This window comes from Mastacembelus armatus, chromosome 21, assembly GCF_900324485.2.
Source record: "Mastacembelus armatus chromosome 21, fMasArm1.2, whole genome shotgun sequence".
NCBI lineage: Eukaryota > Metazoa > Chordata > Actinopteri > Synbranchiformes > Mastacembelidae > Mastacembelus > Mastacembelus armatus.
Genome location: NC_046653.1, coordinates 20,796,318 through 20,818,742, shown reverse-complemented (window position 1 = coordinate 20,818,742; position 22,425 = coordinate 20,796,318). Strand labels below are relative to the sequence as shown.

Genomic DNA, 22,425 nt, shown 5'->3' with positions numbered 1-22,425 from the left:
ACTTGGATAAAATGCATCGCTGTGCATATTTTAATGATGCCGCTATAGTCAGTTTTCCTCTGTTGAGATGTTAGGCAGAAGAAATGTGAAAGGGAAAGTGTTTTGGATAATAAGGGATGGAGGGTTTGAGTGTGTGCAGGAGATGTGCTCAGAAAACTTCAGGGAGATTCAGGTTTCAGGATTAGAGATTCGGAGGACGTGCTGTACACTGTGTGGTAGCTAACAGCAACTCTGACTCCAAATAAAAATGTCCCCTCAATATTTTTGTATAATCTTTGTCAATAAAATACAAGGACAGATATGAAAAGAGATTTGTTATATATTTTGGCAAAGGTAAAATGGTAGGTTAATATTTTAAATCTAAGTCTAAAGTTTTGTCAGACAGACTTTATATTTTCTGCATGCTTTGCATATTGCAATACTAAAAAAGGAAGCGAGATACTGCAAAAGGTTTGATAAGAGATTGACTCAAACTCAGTCTGACGAATTTTTTATCAAACTGGAATGGAAATAAAAATCTTGCTGGCTATGTGACCACAGCTCTAGTGGTCCAGTGTGTGTGTTGTGGTGTCTGTGTCATTCATGTTGAGCTAAAAACAGAAATGTAAGGAAAGTATTGCTTTTTTTTTTTTTCCCTTTAGCAAGTGTGTGAATTAGAAGGCTCCTGGATTATCGATGTCTAGCTCTAGTCCATTTCTTATTCTTCTACAGTTCATGACCAAGCCTGACTGTACCATTATGTAAATTTGTGCTAAGGAATATACGGTATGAATGTAAAACAGGGTGCAGGTTTAAATGGAATGCATTCAAATCACACTGAAGAGTCACATCATGTTTACTCTTTTAGCTAAGAAGGGTTAAAGCACCCAGCAGCAGAATAAGCTAAACAGGTTGTAACAATGCACTGAAACATTTTAAAGTTTGAAATAATACGATTAATGTATTGTGCAACACACTTCACCAGCCTCAACAGGATCTATAACTTGATCACAAAAATGCATCATATGCTTTTCATGTTTATGTAAAAGTGCTGTGAAATGGATCCAGGTTTCATTCTGCCGGCTTGGCAAGAGAGGCGTGGCCACTTGGCTACTGCACGCTTTGGATGTGTGGATCAATAGTCAGCTCGATAAGTATAATGTTGGTCTGAAGCTGAGGTCGCTGCTGCTGGCTGCCTGCAGACAGTTCAATCCCCCAGTGAGCACTTCACTCTGCACCAACACAACAAACTGTAATTGGAACAACCAAGTTCACTTACAGACACATGCATGTGAGCAGCCCCTTCCTGCAGTACAAACAAGCACTCAAGGACACAGAGACTCAGAAAAAAGTACAGACCTCAAGCATGTTTAAAAACAGAGATACTGTACAGTCCCAAAAACCCAGTTATATAACCTGTGGCAGACTAATCAACAGCTCCAGTATCACATGAAGACTTTATCCCACAGCGAACACTTGGTCCAGGTGTACCTGTGGACTCACAGCAGGTCTGCACAGCTAGGCCTGAAAAAGCAATTTAGAACAAAACTGAAATGAACATCCAAAATGATACAGTCCCTGAAGTTTGTATTGATACGTTGATGATCATTCTTTTTCTTTTTCACTTCTGTGTTGCATCGCTTCCTAAAACTCAACACTATTACAATATGTCTTACATATCCTGAATGTTTACATTGTGGTACCCTTAAATCAGAAAATCTGTGCAGCATACTGTATGTTACGCAAAACCAAATGCAGTGTTATATTATTTGGTATTTGGTTTTTGTATTTGGTTTTGTTTTGTATACAGTGTCTTAATAGAATTAACACTCCTGTGTTTAGTCCAGGGACTTGTCCCAACTGATGAGGTGAGGCCACTGCAGGTGGGGCTGAGATGATACGGAAGTTAAACGACCATTTTCATCATTTTAAAAATCCAGGTGGAATTAAAATGAATGATGGCTCCGTAGGATTTAAGGTGACTCAGCGAGCTTAGTGAGCCGTGCACAGCTGGTATAACTTAATGAAATGCAGCCTTAATTAATGTATTGATTACAGCTGTCAATTCAAAGTGTCAGTCAGACTGTATTCTGTCATTGTTAATAACTGGATGCAGTAAAAAGGTGCTTGGAACTTCAACACCGTCTCAACATCGAAGTTTAAAGTGAAGATGAGAGAAAAGGGGACAGAGTTAAGGGACGGACAGTTTAAAACGATCAAAGTTATATATGTGTGTTGGTTGAAAGCTGTGACGTTTGCTAGTCTAGGACTTTGCAGCAGAGATTAACAAGGGGCTTACACAGGCTAACACAGTTGGCTGTGCAGTTTTGTTTTTATGTTTATTTTACTTATAAAAAAAAACTCACCACTGCCTATTAATTAAATAAATAACAATAGTAAGATTATGTATTTTAAAAACTATTTAAAAAATGTTACACAAATCCACCCAGCTCTGGTAGAGAACGGTCTGTATGAGGCATTCACATTTTGAGGATTGATTTAAATAGCGCTGTATGCTCTCCATCGTTTCTCTAAGCCAGCTGGTCAGCTGTGCAGTTTGTAGAGTTAAAGCTAACGCTGATGTATTAGCAGCCCTGGGCTTCTTTAGTGGGACTGCCACTTAATTACAGCAGAGACTCACTTGAGCTTAGTGAGCAATCATGATAGAAATACTGTACACACACACATCACAGAAAGACGGAAATTAGTTCTCACAAAAACGGAGGTATAGGAACACACACTTATATAACAGTATAGTCATTGGTGTGTGGGCATGTGGGTGCATTGACACAAACAGCTGCCTTGTCCACATTTACATTTGTAATACTTTCATTCCCTCACTGGGCTTTCTAAGCTCAGGCCTCGTTTACGTCTCAACTGTACACTTAAGCCACTTGTCACCACTCTTGCAATAACTTTAGTGACCTTTCCACTAACGCATAGAGGTTGTCTCTAAGAGCAGGGAGTGTGGGGGCAAAGGTCATACTGTATATAAACAGGTTTCAAGTGTTATAATTGAAACCCAAGATGACATGTGAAACTAGGCTGGAAATCCTGCCAGGCGGCTGCTGCTGCTGCAGAGACATGTGAGGACGGAGCAGAATAGCAAAGGTAATGGATGACTTTGTCCATCAACGTGATGCCGTGGTTTCAGGTTGTGCAAGTTAAACTGCCTCCTATACGAGCTGACCTTTTTCGGAGTGTGTGTGTGTGTGTGTGTGTCTATGTGTGTGTTCGTGTGTGACCAGAGCCTCTTGCTTGTCTACAACAGCCACTGGCCTCTTGCATTAGATTATTTAAACAGTGTAGTTGCCACAGTCTCATCTCTCATACACCTTCACGTCCAGCACAGTTTATTTATTGTATTTGATTGGATTGTATATTTTCCACCCTTTTTTGTTCAGCTTTCTCTTTGGTTGTTTTTCATCACCTGAGTCATGGCTTTAATGCTAGAAATGGGCCACATGTTGTTCAGATTGTTAAAAAAAAAAAAAAAAGATCCGTACGAGCAGGAAAAATTATTACAGCAAGCAGAAATAGCTGCAGAGCACCAAGTTTTATGACACTGACAGAACAACTCGACCCATAGATTGCAAAGGCAGCGTTATCAGCCTCGTGGTTGATCAAGGCTATGCCAGCCTAATGGTGATTGTGTTGGTCAGCATGCAAGAAAGTGGCAGCACATAATGCACAGATAGTGCTTGGGGTAATTTATAAAGCTTATAAAAGCAAAAACAATTTATGGAATAAATCATTACATGGTTTATGTGGCAGTCATTGTTCACTCTGCTTTATGGGGGTTAGGGTGGTGGAGGTGGTTGATTTTTGGGGGGGGGGGGGTTGTAATAAACGCCACCATTTTGTAGGAAACAGCGGTGAGATGCCATGACTCAAACCCACTGTTGCTCACTTGAGTATATTTGCATTACAGCAGTTGACAGAAACCCTCAATGACTTTAGTTTTAATTTTTCTAATTTTTCTTGGAAATTTGCTTATAATTTGCAAGACTTGATGGGAACATAACTAATGTAAGCAGCGCTGCCAGCTAAATGAAACTGTCAAGCATGCAACATGAATTAACCTCAGGTTAGAGTTTACACTAGCGCTGATTACTCTGTTATTTCATTTGGATAGAACTTAGAAAGTTAGTGTGATCTAAGAATTGTTCTGTGTTTTAATACCAGTGCTGAGATACACCAGTATAGTTGCTGGAGATGGTGGGATGGAAATGGTGAATTCAGTGACTTGTTTTACATATTCAGTCACAGTGTTAGAGGTTTCTATGACTCTACAACAGAAAACAAAGCTTTTTGAAGTGCCACTGTTTTAAATGATGTAGTGTGTCTATGGTGTTTGCTGTGCCTATGGTGAGATTGTTTGGCAACCGCTCCCTGGTGTAGTCTGATGTAAACTGGAAAGCTGCAGGCAGTATTTCTTTTCTAATTAGACATATTTCCTTACTGGCCTGAAGAAAGAATATTAAACTAGACAAGTATACAGTATGAACCTGTATTCGTGTGTGTGTGTGAGAAACTTCATGACTTGTTGAATTGTGAACTCCTGCTGTTTCGTAACTCGCCTCTTCACCTACTTCCCGCTAAGTCTTCATTAAACTGTCCGAGTCCGTTACCAGTAACTGGAGCTTAATTAGGAGAATCTGATTTTTCACTGCTGGATGTGATTGCGGCTGTTGATAACCACTTCTTATGGACAGAAATGAGGGAGGTGATCTGTGGTCGACTCTACAGCTTTCCAGCCTCATGCAGTTATCAGGAGTGCTGCTCAAGTTCACCACACACACACACACACACACACACAAGTACAGACTCATACAGTGAAATGATGTAAAATGTGAAAATGAATAAAGCCCCTGATGACTTTTTAGATACTAAAACATATAAGCTCCAATTTTCAGCTGGCTATTTAAAATTCCTTCAGCTCCCTTGTTATTATATTACTATGATAAATATCAGAATAGAGTGTCAGGGAATGTCTCTCATCTTAATTTAGATCATTTATTATGATGGTGATAATGGTTGTAATTATAAGTATTTCTAACATGCAATTCTGAAGAGCAAAAAAAAAAAAAAAACTTAGATAAGATTATACATGTGTGTTTATAAATCTTTTCCATGAAAGACATTTTGATTTGTTATTGCAGGAATAGTCCAGGTGAACAAACGTTTGGACCAGTTTAATCACATGTTTGTAATATAATCTGAGTGAGCCAGCACAATAGCTCAGCCCTGGAAATAACTCACCTGCTCAACTTTTTTTTTTAATATTATCACTGGCACCTCTGTTTTTCCTGTTATAACATGCCAGACATGTCTGCTGTGAGAAAAGTCTATTAGCCACACTAGTGAAATGCTCCGGGGATGGCAGTGCCTGTCTGCTGAGCCGCTGGTTGCTCACTCTACACTGAAATATCTCAGCAACTATTGCATGGATTGCTGTAGAATTTGGTTTAGGTATTCACGTTCCCCATAGAATGAACTGAACAAACTTTAGGGATCCTCTGACTTCTCAGTGTTTTGGTTTGTAACCAAACACTTACAAAATTATCAACCTTCGCTGTACTTTGTGTTGAGTCTTAAGTGAGATTTGCAGGATTATCTTGTCTGTGGTGAAAGAAGCACTCAAGTCAAAACTTGCAATACCACACTGAGAAAATATTCATCCAACTAAGTGTCTCAGTGTACTTAAAGTAGCCCCCCCCAAAGTAAAAGTACTAATTCTACAAAAAAAGTACACAGTGTTTTACTGTTGTATATGATGTAGGTTTGATGCTGTATTTGCTTAAGACTGGACCAAATTGAAGTGTGACTTCATGACACAGATATCACTAAATGAAAAAATGATAATACTTTGCTGTTGTACAGTAAATAAAAATGGTGGGTTGGTGTATCTGCAACGAAACAGCTGCGAAGTACAAGATGTGCGGGAAGAAGAAAGGAGAAATGACAAGAACTTTATCAGCCTGTTAAAGTAGGAACTTTATTTAAAACCTTAACATTTTAAAGTAAGAAATAAGTCTAATGTTTATCTTTAGTAACTTGTGAAGACTCGTTACATCGTGTTCTGTCCTCTGTCATTTAATGACAGAGGACTAGTGTTTCATTTAATGAGTTTTGCTGAGTGATGAAGTAGAATCTGTAATATCTGACTGTTGTTTTTATCTGTACGGCTGCAGCACAGGGGTCATGTATGTCACAGAACAGCAAGAACATGGAGATTTGATAAAAGCTTCATAAACTCCATCCCCAGTCTCATCAACATTATATTTGACAAACCAGAAAAAGAAAATTTGCTTATTTCTACCTGTACAGATGTGTCAGTCTCATTCCCAGTCATAGCCATCTTTCTGTCACTTTTCTGGGGTTTTTTTTTTTGGCTCAGGGACAAGAAGACGATGTCTGTGTTCTTAATCCTGCCGACAAATCTCCGACTGGCTTCGCTGTTTTCCCCCAACTGTGCAAACAGCCACCCGTGAACACAACTCCAGAGCTCTTTGATTTGCCAGAAACAATCTGGGATGTGGGCAGTTATTCAGGGGTCTGGCACCAGGCTCTGGTTCTGATGTTCTCAGTTGTTATCAACTTGTCTGTTTTGTGTTCATCAGACTCCACAGTGTGATCATGCTTAGTGTCACATTCCTGTCACTTATATGGTCAATAAAGTTTTAGTGACTTTGCGCAGAGTTGAGTGATCCCAGACTTTGTTTGACTTCCTGTTGTGTAGAGGCATCACTGCAGGAGCCTGGGGAGTGTGTGTATGTGTGTGTTTGTGTGTGTGTGTGTGTGTATCTGAAAGTGAGTAAAACTCTACGTCACAGACTAAGCAGTTTATGAGAATTCTTCCTCCTCTGTTGTTGCAGTGAATAAAGCCTGATCCCACACTGACATTGGCGATTATAGGGAGCTTTTTTTTTTTTGGTTTGAGCGGACACTTCCTGCTGCTTAGCCCTAAATTCTGAGCTTAGCTCCATAGAAAATCTCCTTTACTCCATTTGACTACCTGTCTTTGTGGCTGTTCAGAGTCTTAGCATTGGACTGGGGAAGAAGAAGAAGAAGAAGAACAGTGATTGGGATGTTTAATGGTTTGTCACTTCTGAATCGAAAAATACAAACTATTCTCACGTTGCAGCTTCTCAAACAAGGAATCTGTTGTGGACTGTCAAACACACTTACTAAGTACATGTGTCCGTCAAGTACTTCATTCACGCTAGTGAGTGCAACAGCATCCTATGTGACTGCACAGTAGATCTGATTATTTTTTTGAATGTCTAAGCAGACCAGTGACCAGTCTTCCCAGAGCAACAGGGTGATGATAATCAGTCCCTTCTTATTCATTTTTGTGTGGACATGAAGGAAACTGCAGCCATAGCATGGCGGTTGACGCCACAAGAGAGATGGCAAGTCTGAGCTGCTATTTCAGGTTGCCGTAGAAACCAACCAGGGCTATTTGTTCCAATTTGCTCTGTGGCATCGAGATCAAAAAGCCTGGAGCCCAAAGTGCTCTCTGCATATTAGCATCTGTGTTTGATTCAAGACAATTAGGCATCTGCTCACCTCATTTCATCTATACTGTCAGTTTACAGTGGCTCTGTGTTCTATAGCATACAAGCTGCCTTATTTTATATGGGATTTAGAGTTTAATGTGTTTGAACCGTATTGAACTTTGTGGTTTGTTATTGTCCAGTTAGGCCTTCACTTGATGTAAAGGCATTTCACAGGTCCCTCTTTTTCTGCCAACCCCATGAAGTCTCCGTTTAAATGCCATTCCTGCTCCGCCTTCTCTGCTCCATTGAAAAGTTGGCGGTTTGTTTACGAGGCCGCCAGCACTTCTTTGTGGCTCTGCGCACTGCTTATAAGACCAAGGCAAGCAGCTTGTGAAAGACTCACCCTCCCCCTCCTCTTTCTGTCTCTCTACTTTCTCCCAGAATCGGTTTGAAAAGGACAGACGGCCCTCTCAGTCCCGTCCCCACACCCCAGTGATGCTTAGCTGGTGAGTAGTTTCATCTTTTCCCTTCAAAACTTTTCATGTTTCTTCCTTGATTTCTCTCATCAGTGTCTGCAGCTTTTAACTGAATTTATTTGGTATTTGTTCCACAATCTATTTTTATTGTGTGCTCATTCTTGTGGGCCACCACCAAAATGTCTGCAGTGAGGAAATGCTGTTCTTCTTTTTCTCTCATTCTTTAGTTCTCCAAATGTCTGTCCTTTCTCCCCACCGAAATCATTGTGGCCTCTGTAGTAAAAGTAGCTCTGTAGCTTCTTTTTTTTGGTGAAAGCCCTTTATGCTCACTGGGCGAAGTGATTTGAAAGCAGCGGTGTGAGTGTGGCGGTGCAGGCGGAAGAGAGGAGGCTGAGCAGGAGATGTGGGGGGAGGACGGGAGGACTGGAGGACTGGAGGGGCTTCCTACAGGCTGCTAATGGACGAGTTTTACCTCCGCACCTCTCCCTCACTCTCTCTCTCTGTGAAAGTGAATCAGTGAATCTCTCCGCTGCAGACATCCTTGAGCCTAATTGACACTGTATGGTGAAATCATTGTTCAGATGAGATGTGACACAAGTGCACAATTACCTTCACCACAGCACACTGTTTAGGCGTTTACATGCTGGCTATTAATTTGATTACCACCAGAGTAACAGCAATGTTTTGTTACTGCCTACCTCAACACCTGAGGCTCATTATTTGAATTTCACTGGAGTTTTGTTGTCGTTTCAGTCACTTTAGCCTTTATTAGGTATTTCACAGTAGAGAACTGGCAGGAAATATAAGCAGAGATTGAGGGAGATGACACATAACACATAATAAAGGCTGCAGGCCAGTGTTGCAATCATGTAGTCACGATCTCAAACCAATATTCCTCATTTACCTCTTTTTGTACCTGGACCCTTTTGTTTATTGAACCAGGGTAATTCAAGATGATTTTTTTCCTCCTGATTTATTGTCCCAGTGTGTCCAGACAGCTTTAAATTTTTTGCTCTAAGAGGACTTGTTCAGCTGAGTAAACAAGGTCCTTTTGCGACAAGGACAGCTCAAAAAGTGCTTCCACTAACAGGAAATAAAGTGGAAACAGGGAGCAAACCATCACTGGTGCCAAACATTGAATAGCCCCTGAAAATATTGATCTTATTACTAAGGGTTTACTAAAAATTGCCCTACTATTTTAAATCTATATATATATTTTATATTTCTGTCAAAATAAGACAAGAAAATGAGACAGGCCATTTTGGATTCATAAGATTTAGTGATGATCTTAGTCATATTTTGGCTGCATGTTTTCTAGTGTGAAGTCGTAACCAATGATTTTTTTTATTTTTTGTAACAGCTGGTTAGAGACCTAGTGTCCTTTTGACAACGCCACAAGCACTGGTCCTGTTGCAGTAGCAATGCAAGCTGGGAATCATCCATTGAAATGCTTTGTTTTGCATCTGGGTTTTAGGGCTACTGGATAATGTGAAACATCTTGAAGCTGTAGGCAACATCAATCTATGACTTACGTCGGGTATTCTGTTAGTCAAATACATTGATTGCATTGAGATGACATGTATATATTAGTAGTGCATGTTCAGTTATGTGAATAAATGTAATTGTGTAGCAAGCCATGTTCATGCCTGTTGTTGATCAGCTTCAGAGCACTAGATGCCATTTTCCCTCAGTTATCAGTATTATGGTAACCACATGCATGTCACCTTTATCACAAAAAGAAAAGAAATCTCTCTCTTTTGGGTGAATCACCTGATCACTTCTCCTCCAGCCTCACCCACTTCACACTCTGTATTTAAGATCCCTGAAGACGAGCCCTGGCATGTACTTGTGCTCCGCAGTTGTACTCCCCTTGCTCTGCTCTTGCCTCCTTCATACTTATGCTCGATTCAATTTGTAGGCTAAAAATCTTTTCCTAATATGTGTCATTGGAGCAGAGCAGTGGTGTTCCCTCTCTGGCTGTATTGAAGAAGCTATTCTGTGTTTGTCTTGGTTCTCTGTGCTCCTGTGGGAGGAGATCAGGAGCTCTGGGTTGTGGTTGGCACCTTGTCTCCTCCAGCCCCACTGTTGTTTGCTCATATTTAGTTCAGGATGACAATAAGCCGGAAGAAAACAAGCTCCTTTCAAGCCACTAAGAGAGAGAAGGGGTGGACTGAGAGGGAGAAAGAGACCTAGGAAAAGGGGGGACAGGGGACTCATCCCTGGTTGGGGATGCTCTTTAAAGGTTTCTGTTTGTGGCCCCTAGGGCCGAATTAGGGGAGCGTCATTATCCCTGGCAAATTACCACGCTGCCTTTGTGGTCCAGCCATGGTACATTAGGGTGCCTTAAAACGTGGCCGAGCCGTGCCCATTCAGCTCACAAAGAGAGGGGCCGCTGGCAGATCCTTGGCCTGGCTCACAGAGGAGGCATTCACACCACATCGGGGGGGATGGTGATGGTGGTGACGGTGATGGAGAGGGTCTTCTGAGATGAGTAAAAATTGCTCGGGCCCAGGCCAGTGTGACACGGTCTTAAAACACATGCCAGTAGATGATGTCATCACTTGGCTTAATCTAGACCTGGACCTGATGAGGAGCATCGTGAACATTTCCGTGCCAGTTCTGTCAGACCGGCGTGTTTTCATCCATTACCCATATCGCAGTTTGGATCCAGTCTGTCAGTTCACTCACTGCTAATTAGCCATGTAGCAATGAATTATCAGCTTCACATTAGCACAGGTTTCCTTCAGCCTTTTGGTGGTTTCAGTTAACCCACGTGAGTAAACAACATCTGCTGTTTGGTGAAAAAGGTGCAGGTGTGCAGTTCATCTGTCCGTCACCTGTGGATGGGACACAAACTGTCAGAGTCATTTCTGCAGGAAGTTCCTGGTGTCAAATTGATGTTAAACCAAGGTTCCTGAACTCTAAATCTTAACGATTTAGATAATAATTTATGGCTTATGATTCAGTGCTGTAGTGGGATGCGCTGTTTGACCTGGTCATTGCTTTAATGTTTCAGAGGTTATTTGAAATGACTGGATGAACGCTGTTTTTTTTTTTTTTTATCCCTTTACCACAGAGAGGAGGAAATCTCAAAAGCTGCATCTGAGAAGGGAGGGAGGACACTTTGGGCCTGTGAATGATGTCAGCCATTGCAGACTGCTTGCAACATTTAAATGTCCGTTGGTTATATCTGGCATCCGCTACAAGCTTTGGTGAAAGTTTAGTCTCATTTCCAAAAGCAGCAGGTAGCACAGACTCAAAATATAGTCTGATCAGAGTTGATCCTCTGAGCCTGAAATGGTTCAGTCAAGTTTTCAGCAAACAGATAAATTTAGAGTGCACCGTGAGCTATAATATCCAAATCTTCAAAGAAAACTAAGAGGGCTGTGGGAGTGTGGAGTCACTGTAAAACTCCTAGTGTGTGAAATGTTTGTTCTTGGCAGCCCGCCTTTATTTATCATCTAATCAACTGGAAGGTTTACCTTGGCGATTGATGTCTCCTTCATTTTATTTTCTTTTCCACGATAGGTGGGGGATTTCATTACTTTCCAACATTCTTTCCTGATTTTATGAACTCTATCCCTCTGCTGTAGTAGATGAAGCTAGGGGAGCAGGCTTTTGTCCAGGGGCCGTGTTGAAAACCCCTGAGCCTGTAAATCCTGCGCTGATCTTTGGATCATTAAGCTGTGAGCCCCGAGTCTTTTGGTTCTTTATCACCAGGCCTGGATCCCAGGCCATAATAGAGGCTAACAGGCTAATGATTAGCTGTCGTCTGCACCTGCTCCAGAGCTGGCTGCTGCTGTGGAGGCTGTGAAAACTTTTACATCTGACCTCAGAATCTTTCTCATTTTATCTGACTTTCTGTCTTAATACCTGAAACTGCCAAGTTTCCACAAAGTTTAATGTGGCTTGTAAATGGTTTATGCTTCTGTAAGTGATGCTGATTGAAATCACTGCTGACTTGTACCTTTTAAGCTCTTTGTGGCTCTGAACATTTGTGCAGCTGCTCATGTAACTAAACCATGATAGACTTTGTTTGTGCACATGTGCTTGGGAATTCAACAAACAGCATTTACCTTCTCTTAGTGCTGCTGCTGAACAAGCTGTCGTGTCTAAACAGTCTGTAGCTTTATAGAGCTGAGAGGAAAATGATTGGCTTACCTGAAAATAAAGACTGAGAAGATGTGTTTTGGATAATGAGCTTCTTTTTTCTCTTTATCAAACATCCTGGATTATTGGTTATTCTGGAGCTATACAGATGTGAATGTGATCCAACCACTTGCAAAGAAAGAAAATGACTATGATCACAGTCTCTTTGTTTGACTTTGTTTGGAGGAGAGCGTATGTTAAGTAAGTTCTGTGAGGACACATAGAACAGGCTGGTTCTTCCAGCATAGGAACCACATTTCATCCATAGATCGTAGCATCTCCACATCTCCTCTGTGTCTGTAAAAGATTAATCGCCAAAGTAATGGCGTTTACAGGATTTGATTCACTTTGATGGAGAGTTTTGCAGACACCACTTTATTAGAAAAAATCCCAACTTTTAACATTTATATTTTTTTTTTAACAGGATCTGTCAGTGACAATAATTGTATAGTTAAAGTTAAGTAACTACTACACATGGTTGAAGTTAAGGAAGGATTACTGTGAAAACAGCTGTAATGATTAGTATCTATTGCATTTTTCTCCTTTGGGGAAAATTGATTCCTCATCTGTTGCTCTTCCTTTGTAATTCATTCCCACTAAAGAGGGTTCTTGGGGGATTTTGGGGGAATTTGAGGTCACATGTTGAAGGTCTAAGAATAGAAGGTGTTGGATGCTGTTTGGATTGTAGGCAGGTTTTTGTACAGAGCCCATTTCAAACACAAACAAAATTCAAAGTACTTTTCAAGACAGAGCCTTTGCACTCCCTTTTGAGGCACTTTTTAATGCATAAAATAAACTGGCTTGACTTGGTCTCTGATAGAAACAGAGTCTGACATGCCCATCCACCACACTGACCTCAACACTGTTATCTCACACCATAAAGAACATGTTGCTCTGTGAATTGGCAGTGAACAAAATTCCTTGGCATACTGAGCTGCTTTGCTTGATCACAAAATGTGTCTCATGTTAGAGATAAGAAAATAAAAATATTCCCTTCAGTAATGTTTACAATAAAACAGAAGCATCTTTCAGCGTACATGTGTCCTGTAGCTGTTCTAGCCCCAACCTCTGGATATTTGTGGAGCATGTAACACGTAAGTATAAAACCTGCTATGTAAATATCACTGAAATCCTATTAGCAACCCTTGATATATTTTGGCGTAAACCTGCCTCACCTAAATCCGATCAGAAAACAGAACTTAACTGTCTCCCCTGTCAGATTTTTCACTGTGACTCTTCACAGCCGGTTGCTTGTGTGTTTCTGGCTGTAAACTTGCAGTTTGTTGCTTAATCATTCAGTAAGGATTAGTGCCACTGTGGGTTTCTAATTATAGACCTGGACTGTGCACTCTGGGGTCAGATCTAGCCCACCAGGCCCTCAGCCAGCGGCTTACTCACAGCTACACTCAATTGCTACTTACGCACATTTATTTCTGTGTCGTTAACTTGCCTTTCTTCTTATTGTTATTCTTTATTTTTCGTTTTATCACTCCACAGTCTTTCAGCCTGTCTGTTTCTCCTTTTCTCCTTCTCTTTGTGCACGACTACGACTTTTCATTTGGATAAAATAAAACTCAATGAGGTACCTGTCAAAATAAATCACTTCCTGTATTAAGGAGGAAACAAGAAATTGCCTGAAAGAAAAGGACACCACACAATCAGTCGGTTCCCTTTCACGTCTTTTCACATCTTTTTATTCTTGGAGAACAATACATTTGATTAACCCCTCTGGGAAAGCTCATTATCCATTTCCATTACAATGGTGTTTTGGAAGACACTTGGATTTGAGACACCTAAACAAAAACATGGATCAAAGGAATATATTGATGCCCATGAGTTGTAAAAGAAAATATTAGAAAAAAAATATGGCTGGCAGTCTCAGCTCAAGCATCTGGCTTAACAAGAGGCCAGATGTATATTCTGCATTATTGATGTCAATAACTGCGACTGCTTTTTGTCCAGTCTGTGAACTGGAATCCTTGAAACAGAGGCGTGTGAGCTGGCAGATGCAGAAATTTGAAATCGGAGTTTGTGTTTTTTCTCTTCTGTAACTTTGTAGACAACGTAAGCTCCAACAGTGAGGTTTGAGTTACATATTTCTTGAAGTCTTTTGGGATTTCTGTTGTTAAGCCAAAACAATTTCTTTGAGGGACAGCTAGGAAATCGTTTAATCCAGTCCTAATCAAAGCACCTTATTAAGCAGGTTTAGATCTGATTACTCATTAGTCATCTGATGTGGAACCAAAATGCTGGTTATGTGATAATGTACGTTCTTCAAAATAGCTTCAGTTGTGTTCTGATGCACTACTTTGAATAAACACAGAAATTTTGGGAGATCTGTTTGCCTTCTTAGTGAGAGGCCACATATTCCACACAGACAGCTGGACTGCACTTGGCTTTACTGCCTTGATTATCTACGGGGTTGACTCTACAGAGACAGAAAACTATTCATTTCTAGAGGCAATTTAGAGACTCTAGCTAACCTGCATGTGTATGGACTGTGGGAGGAACCTATAGAGCCCAGAAGAACCCGACAGACACAGGACGACCATATACACTCCAGAAAGGCTTCGGCCAACCAATAACATTTTCTAATATTATTTTCCATAAACAAACAATATAAAGGTGTTAGCCCTGTAGGTAGCTGCTATGATCTCTCCTGCAGGTTGTCTCCTTCTCATCTGCTCATTAACTTCCATTTTCAACTTTCATCTGTGCATGTCTTTCTATTTACATACTTCACACCTGGATTTTTTTTCCATGTTCTTGCCTTATATCATTTAAAATAACTGGTGATTTCACTTCAACATGTCAAAATGGGATTACATGGAGTCCTTGACCCCGTACAAGATGACCTTCTCTTTTTGGAGAAATTAGGTTTCTTTGCAGAATTAATTACCCAGAAGTTTGGGGCAGATGAGATTTCTTTGTATTTTCAATTTCTGGGTCACTTGTGCCCCCCCCAACACACACACACACACACACACACACACACCAACACACACACACACACACACACACACACACACTGGGCAGTAGGACTGAGAGAGGAGGTGTTATTAGTTCTGCTCACTGTGAACATTGAAGTGTAAAATGAAAACTAGACACACAAAAGAAAGTGAAAAGTGTGAATATATGAAACTAACCAGTCTGCATCAGTTAGTTAATGACTCTGCCGGTAATTAGGTCTTGGGGCATTTTTCGCTTTGTACAGGTGACTGATAGTTGCAGCTGAAGAAGTGTTTCATGCTATTCCCCAGAAGATAGCTTGGATGCTTCCATTCTGGCACATAATAAAACCATCCACACACACTGTTTGATGAAGATATCCACGCTGCAGCCTCCAATTTACAGCTCAGCTTGATCAAACTGCTCATTTACGGAACTAATGAGAAAATGAACTAAAATTAAGGAATCATTTGGTTGTTGTATTTCATCAAGAAAAGAAGCTGCATTTTCTGTTTCTGCTGTGGGTTATTATATTACAATTACAACACAGCCCCTTCAGGTGCCCGGTGAGGGTGATGGCCCCCTTTTGGAATTATGAACGTAGCATTGGAGGCGTATTGTGTGTCAGGGGTGGTAAACAATGCCAGCAATGATCAGACTTGTTTTCATTTTCATCAGCAAATTTCCTGGCATAACGCTCGGGTCACGCATCGAGAAGACCGTAACGAGAAATTGTGTTGTGAGACCACATAGCAATTAAAACAGAATACAAGATTTTTTTTTTTTCTAATTACATCACAATGGATTTAATTATAACAGCGTGTTTTGCAAAGCAGCAGTGTTACAGATGCGTCAGGGTTGATCGTCCGTCTTTTATTAGTGAGAGGATGTGTCCCTGGTCCTGGACTGTAATCAGTGCCTGAAAAGACACTGTGTCAAGGGAACCAAACTCTGGCACCATTAGGGAGATATAGAGGAGTTTATGAAAAGGAACAAATGATCTGCTGCAGCCTTGTTTTGTGTCTGTGTTTAATTCTAACATGTAACTGCTGCAAAAGAAAAAAAAAAATTTACATTTAACGATCTTTTAAATGATAACTTAATGATCGGTAAAGTCTGATGGACTTTGTGCAGCGATTGCACAGAGGTTTGATGGCTCATTCCGAGCACTCGTGCTCTTCCACAAAGTTTGGGTGCTTCAAATAAACATGTGCAGGAGGAAGCTTTTTCTTAAAAGCCAAACCTCTGACAGTTCAAAAGCACTGTGCTCTTCTGACAGCTTACAGCACTCCTGCAATCTGAAAATCCCTCTTCTAAACACCTCCTCTTCCTCCTTTGCTTTCAGTCTCCGGAGAACAGCAGAGTCTGACAGCCCTAAATTGAACAGTATGAAGTTTATGAAATGGAAATAGTGTTTTGGTTTCTCCAAAATGTCTGACCACTTTATATCTCCACTGTGTGTGTGTGTGTGTGTGTGTGTGTGTGTGTGTGTGTGTGTGTGTGTGTGTGTGTGGGAGAGAGAGAGAGAGAGAGACAGACATTGTCTCAATGTAGCTGCATGTGTCCAGATTGTGAGAGGGACTGCGTTTGTCTGAGAATCCATCTACTGACAACTGATGATCACATTTTGCATTCCTGCTCTGCCAGAAATAACAAAAAATATCACTTCCACAATATTTCTGCAGGGCAGGAGCCATTGTTACAGCAGACAGGTGTGACCCTGAAGATTGTGTCCTAAAGATTCAGTACAGCTTCTATGTTGCTGAGGTAAAACTCCAGAATCAGTGTTGCTAAACTATACAGGCAGGGGTCAGATTAAAGGAAAAACCTGCAGAAATGTAAAAAAAATGCAAATGTTTCCATACAGAGCTCGTCCCACTGAATGTGCCGATGATATGAAAGCGAGGTCAATCAAATGCTAGATCTGAACTACAGGAGATAGATGTGCTCTTTACCACCATGGTCCAGACACAGAGCGAGGAAATATCTTTTGGAAGATTGGTGTTCATCCCTCAAGTAGAGCTCAGAGATTCAGAGATACATATACCAAGAAAAATGAAATCTGGTCTAGCAATGTAATAAAACATATGGTTCCTTGTTTTCCTGTTTTGTATAGTGTATAGTGCCTGGAGATGATTGCATTGTGTTCCGGCTCCTTACAAATAAACTGAATTGAATTGAATAAATACATAGATTATGTTCCCGTAACCATTTTACACCACGTCTGTGTTACACAACTGCTTTTTTAAATATCTGAAGCCCAGCCAAAAGCTGTATGTTTAACCATATTTTGTCAGATAATTGTTTTTGGAACATGCTAAGCAGACAGATGGACATGAGGGAAGTGGATTATGCTGTTGTCACTATTTGTGCAATATAACTTGACAACAGCAGATTTTAATAGACAGGAAATTAAGTCAGTGTCCTTTCTTCAGCAGCTAACAACAATCTGTTTACAGCTTTCAAAACCGCAGGTGGTACATTTTTGATGACGAGGAGAAGACAAAGGTGGTCCATTGTGGTAAAGAGTACTGTAAGTGCTGATTCTATTCATGTGAAATCCAAACCATGCTCCAGTACAGTCTGGCTGATTAGATTCTGAATGTGTTGACTGTGTTAACAGCTGTATTTTTAGCTGTCTTGCTGTCATTCAGTGGCATGAGATGAATTCTGATGCCATGTGAACAAGAACAAATTGTGCGTCTGTGCCGCAAGTCAAATTTTACAAAGTGCCAAACTGACAGGCACACAAGATCCAAAGTGACGTTATAAATATTCTTTCCATTGGTGATTGTGTCTCACATGTGATTATGACAACCTGTTATTCTGTTGATAGCAAATCTCAAAGTGAGGAGCTTTCACTGGAACATTTTTACTAATGAAGATTATGTAAAATACAGCCGTAAATTCAAAGTCAGTTATAAAATGTAAATGTTAAAAAGGTGGTCTACATCCTGGCAAGTTAGTTTAAATTTGGATTAGATTTCATCCATAAAAAGCTTTACCTGAAATCTATGTGTGTCTGAGTCTGTAGAGATGTGAATGTTTCCTTCAGTGAGAAGTCTTTATGCTCAACAGGGGAAACATAGAATTAAATGAAATCTTAGGAGCTGAAGATGGATGCATGGAAAAAAGGAAGATTATATCTAAACCTGAGTAGACAAAATCAAAGTTGCTGATGTTAACTATGACAGAGCTTTTATATATATTTATATATTCATTTTTCCCATTTTTCAATAACAATGTCTTATGTCTAAAAGAGATTACTTTTCCATTGGATTTCATGTCTTCATGCATCCAGCAGTTGTACGTGTTCTGCCGAAAGACACTATTCAGTGCAGTTCACATTTATAAGGTCCTCTTTTGACAGGCTCAGCTCAAAAATGCTTCTTTGAATGCAAAGCAAAGAGAAACACAGAAGGGAAAAACAAATGACCAGCTTATTATGCTTTAGACCCCTTAAAGTGAAATATTTCATCTGTATTGTGTATTGGTATTTCTAACCTGAATTCTTCCTAAAAACTGAAACTAATGAGCTGTGCTACTGCTGGTGTCTGGGCCAGCGCTGTGGTGTGAGTGTATACGGCCCGTTGAAAATGGGACTGATGCTTATTAAATCAGAGTAGCCCAATTATGGAGAAGGTTTGGATTTTTTCAAGGTGGCTGCTGACCTGTTGCATCCATTGTGCTGGCAGAGCAGGGACCACCGGGAGTCTGATGAGACTTGTTAAGAAGCAAAACGCTGCTTTGCTCAGGCAGCTGCATCATCAGCAATCGATTTTTCTCAGGAACCTGGACACATCGTATACTGTGTGTGTGTGTATAAAGCTGCCTTACTGTACTTCCTCACAGACATCCACACCTTTGGCTGTTGATGCCATCCTACACAATGTCACATAGTGCCTTTATTTTTGTCTTCTTATGAGCACAGTGTGTGTGTGTGTGTGTGTGTGTGTGTGTGTGTGTGTGTGTAATTGGAGGCATTTGAAATCGATTGCTTGCAGTTTTGTTATATAACCCTCAACACCAAAATAAATGCTTCTACTAAAATTCCTCATTTTGAACATACAAAGGTGCTCCAGACAGACTTTGTTTTTGTGTCTAGTTGGTGAGAGAGCTTTTATTAAAGTTTTGCAGCCAGTAGCCAATCCCCAAGTAGCACAATGGTAGAGAGTGATGAATGCCCACAGTTAAAATCCAATAAGATGGATTTGGTGGGAACAGCTCTTGCTTACTCACTCACACAGCATGTCTCTTCTCTCAGTCTCTTTCTGTCTCTGTGCCTCACTCCATCTCACACGCCCAGGCGCTCATCCACCAGTGGGGTTCCAGATCAGTTGTTTGTTCGTGGCAGATCAATGCACTGTAATCAACATGGGAGGCACATTGCTGATCTTTAATGTAATGCCTCCTACCTGGGCAGCCTGTCCTGCAGAACCTGTGCTCCGAGTCTGAATTGGATTCACCAGAGCAGTCGGTGATGAACAGTGACAGATGCATCAGCTGTCTCGTTGTGTCCATTGCACATGGCCATTCGTTGCTGAAAGATTGCAGCCTCACATACAGAGAGCTTGTAAAGGCTTTGAGAAACAGCAGCAGAATAATAATACTGCACTTAATTATGTTCATACAAGATTTGTGCTGGGTTCCAGTGCTGCTGCCTGGCAGTGACACTGGACTGTGCTGACTTAATGTGCATTTAAACATGTTCCTAATTGTGTTTAAAGTTTAACTGGGAAGGTAACTGAAAGAATGACATCCCAGTTGCCTTTAAGGAAATTTATCTTGTACCTTGACTTTTACAGGATGCATATGAAAACCTACACCAGAAATAAGTCAAATACAACATAGAAATGATGTCTAAAACACGGGTGCCATGTCAAGCCACAGCTTGTTAAGCAGGGGGATGCAGGAGGTGACGAAGGGTGAGGAACCTATTTTTGTTTATTTCCTGGACATGGTGCATCTGTGCCCTGTGGGTAGAACTGTATCTTCAGACAACAAAGACTTTGATGGAGCACATTCATAAATAAAACTGTCTGTCACATCACTGGTACTGCACACTCGTTACTTTGCTACACAGCGCTGCTCAGTTCACACAGTCTATATGTTATGTTTTCTGGACAAGCAATCTCATGTGTGCAGATGACGTCTCTTGGAAGCAAAGGTGGATGTAGCTTGATGTTTTAGGAAGGTTGAGAGCGTTAATGCACTCTGAATAAAAGATCTTGTAAAATAGGAGTACATCGGTTTGTAATCATTTGTGATACAAAGCTGAGGTGTGTTGTGCCAGCAGTTCTTGGCAGTTAAAGTCAGGTTGTCAATAACAATGTAAAGATATATACTTTTACTTTTAACTTAGTTTGTGCATTTACAAATCAAACAAATGTTTTTTTAAATCAGTTATTTCTTTTGTCTGTGTTTTATTATTATATAAATCATACATACATTTGATTCTATAATAACATTTATATAATAATAAAACACAGACAAAAGAAATAACAGATTTCAATTATAATAAAAAGTACTGTTGTATGTGTGGACAAGTGACTTGGGTATTGCATTTGCACTAATGAAATATTTTCAGACAATACCAGCCCTAGTTTTAAGAAGGTGGTATTTGGCATAGAAGGGATGTGTGTTTGCTCTTCATTGCCAGATTTATGCTTCCTGGTTGCCTGTAGACATTCTGCTGTCCATTATCAATCCACAGGGATATCAGTTATGGGTCTCGAAGGTTGTCATAGCATTTGCTGCACCAGCTGCTCCTCTTTCCCAAAGGTAGCGTAAAAAATTCTGCCTTTAAATGTTGGCAACTCTTACTGAAATGTAAAAAGTTTAATGCCATGTAGGAGGCAGAATAAAAATGCCAAAACACTTCAGTAGATAACAACGAAGCGACTCAACGTGTGTTACTGCAGAGCAGCCATCATGGTCTACTTCATTAAATCCCTTTTTTTGGAAAATTGCATGGTCAGTGCATTGACTGTTTTGTTGCTGCTGTTATGTTTCGCTGTTAACTGTTGTTTTCATCAAGTACTGCCACTATCCACAAGGGCCAATCTGAGACGCACAATGTTCATATAAATCACCTTATTTCCACAGAAAAAAATCCGGATCATTCCCAAAATGTTATAGCCTATATACAAGTTATAATTTATTTGTTTCCCCTCACATTTATTGTCTCAAAAGAAAAGAGCTAGCACAGAAACAGTACGTGAAGAGCTGGACAATTGGTCTGTGTTATGTCTGAATGACCAAAGCCCTGAGCCTGATGCCACCGTCCCAGCTGTGTCACTCACATAATGTAGACACAGCACAGAGGCACAAGCTTGTCATCGGGCTGCCTGTGATTGATCACTTTGACATAGTGCAGCAGTATGTCATTATTGTGATAGGCCTTGGAAATATGGCTTTTTTAGATGAACTGTCATTCTTAATAAAATACTACTGTTGACTACTGTAGCTCAGCTGAAGCTTAAGATTAATAGTTATAAATGACATCAAATTGGCATCAGTGGAGTTTTGGCTTAGCAGTGTCTTAAGCTTCTACATTTTACTGCTTTTCCACTTTCATTTAGTATTTTATTTTATTTTTTTGTTGGAATACTAATTCAGACATTTGCTTCATTCTTCCATGAGATTCAGACTCCTGCGAGAGAAGGCTGGCATTTGCGTTGATAAGTCATGCACTCAGATCATGCCTTCTTCTGCATTCCCGTGGGTGCCATGGTGTCAATTAAACCTGAGGTGTGCTGTGCTCTAGCAAGCTCACTCCGTCTAATGGGGCTCCATGCGAAGACACTATCCATAATAGAATTAATAATGAGACACAGTTGCAAAAAAGGCTCAGTTATCATCAGACAGACACTTTTAGAAATAAAACATTAGAAACAAAACTGGACAAAACCTCAAGCCTGGCCATAAAACTCAAAGTTCATGGTGCATTAAATTTCAATGAGTTCCAATCCTTCCCGGCTTTCTGGTGATTAAAGCTGCTTTGGTGTGTTTTTGAGGGAAAAGGGACGTGTGGTGCTGTAGAGTTACAATTCAGATCTATCAGTGGAGAGAGGAAGGGAGTTAACAGAGAGCAGACGGGTTTATTGGTGCTCTTCTTCCTGCTCCGTGCAGCAGAAATAGAACAGAGAGAAGAGGAGCGATACTGCTGTGTATGAGAGATCTATCCTCTTTCTAACAACCTGAGGTGAGAGGCAAAAATAACATTAGAAGATATAAAGCGTTTTCATATAATCAATCAAAAACAAAACTAAATGAGAGCTTTTACAATGGGTGCTGCTCCCAGGTAGTAAGTGATGTGTTTAGGGACAGTGGGTGGAACTTATCAGTGTTATCATACACAATGTCACGTT

General features: G+C 40.5%; 1 protein-coding gene across 2 annotated transcripts in view; it reads left to right on the top strand.

Moving 5' to 3' along the window:
* The window catches only part of sema5ba (sema domain, seven thrombospondin repeats (type 1 and type 1-like), transmembrane domain (TM) and short cytoplasmic domain, (semaphorin) 5Ba), a 140,090-nt gene that overhangs the window by 20,690 nt on the left and 96,975 nt on the right, over positions 1-22,425 (top strand). For both annotated transcript variants that reach the window (XM_026296322.2, XM_026296321.2), the window contains exon 2: positions 7,923-7,987. The gene's annotated coding sequence lies outside the window, so the exon portion shown is untranslated. The remainder of the gene's footprint in view (positions 1-7,922; positions 7,988-22,425) is intronic.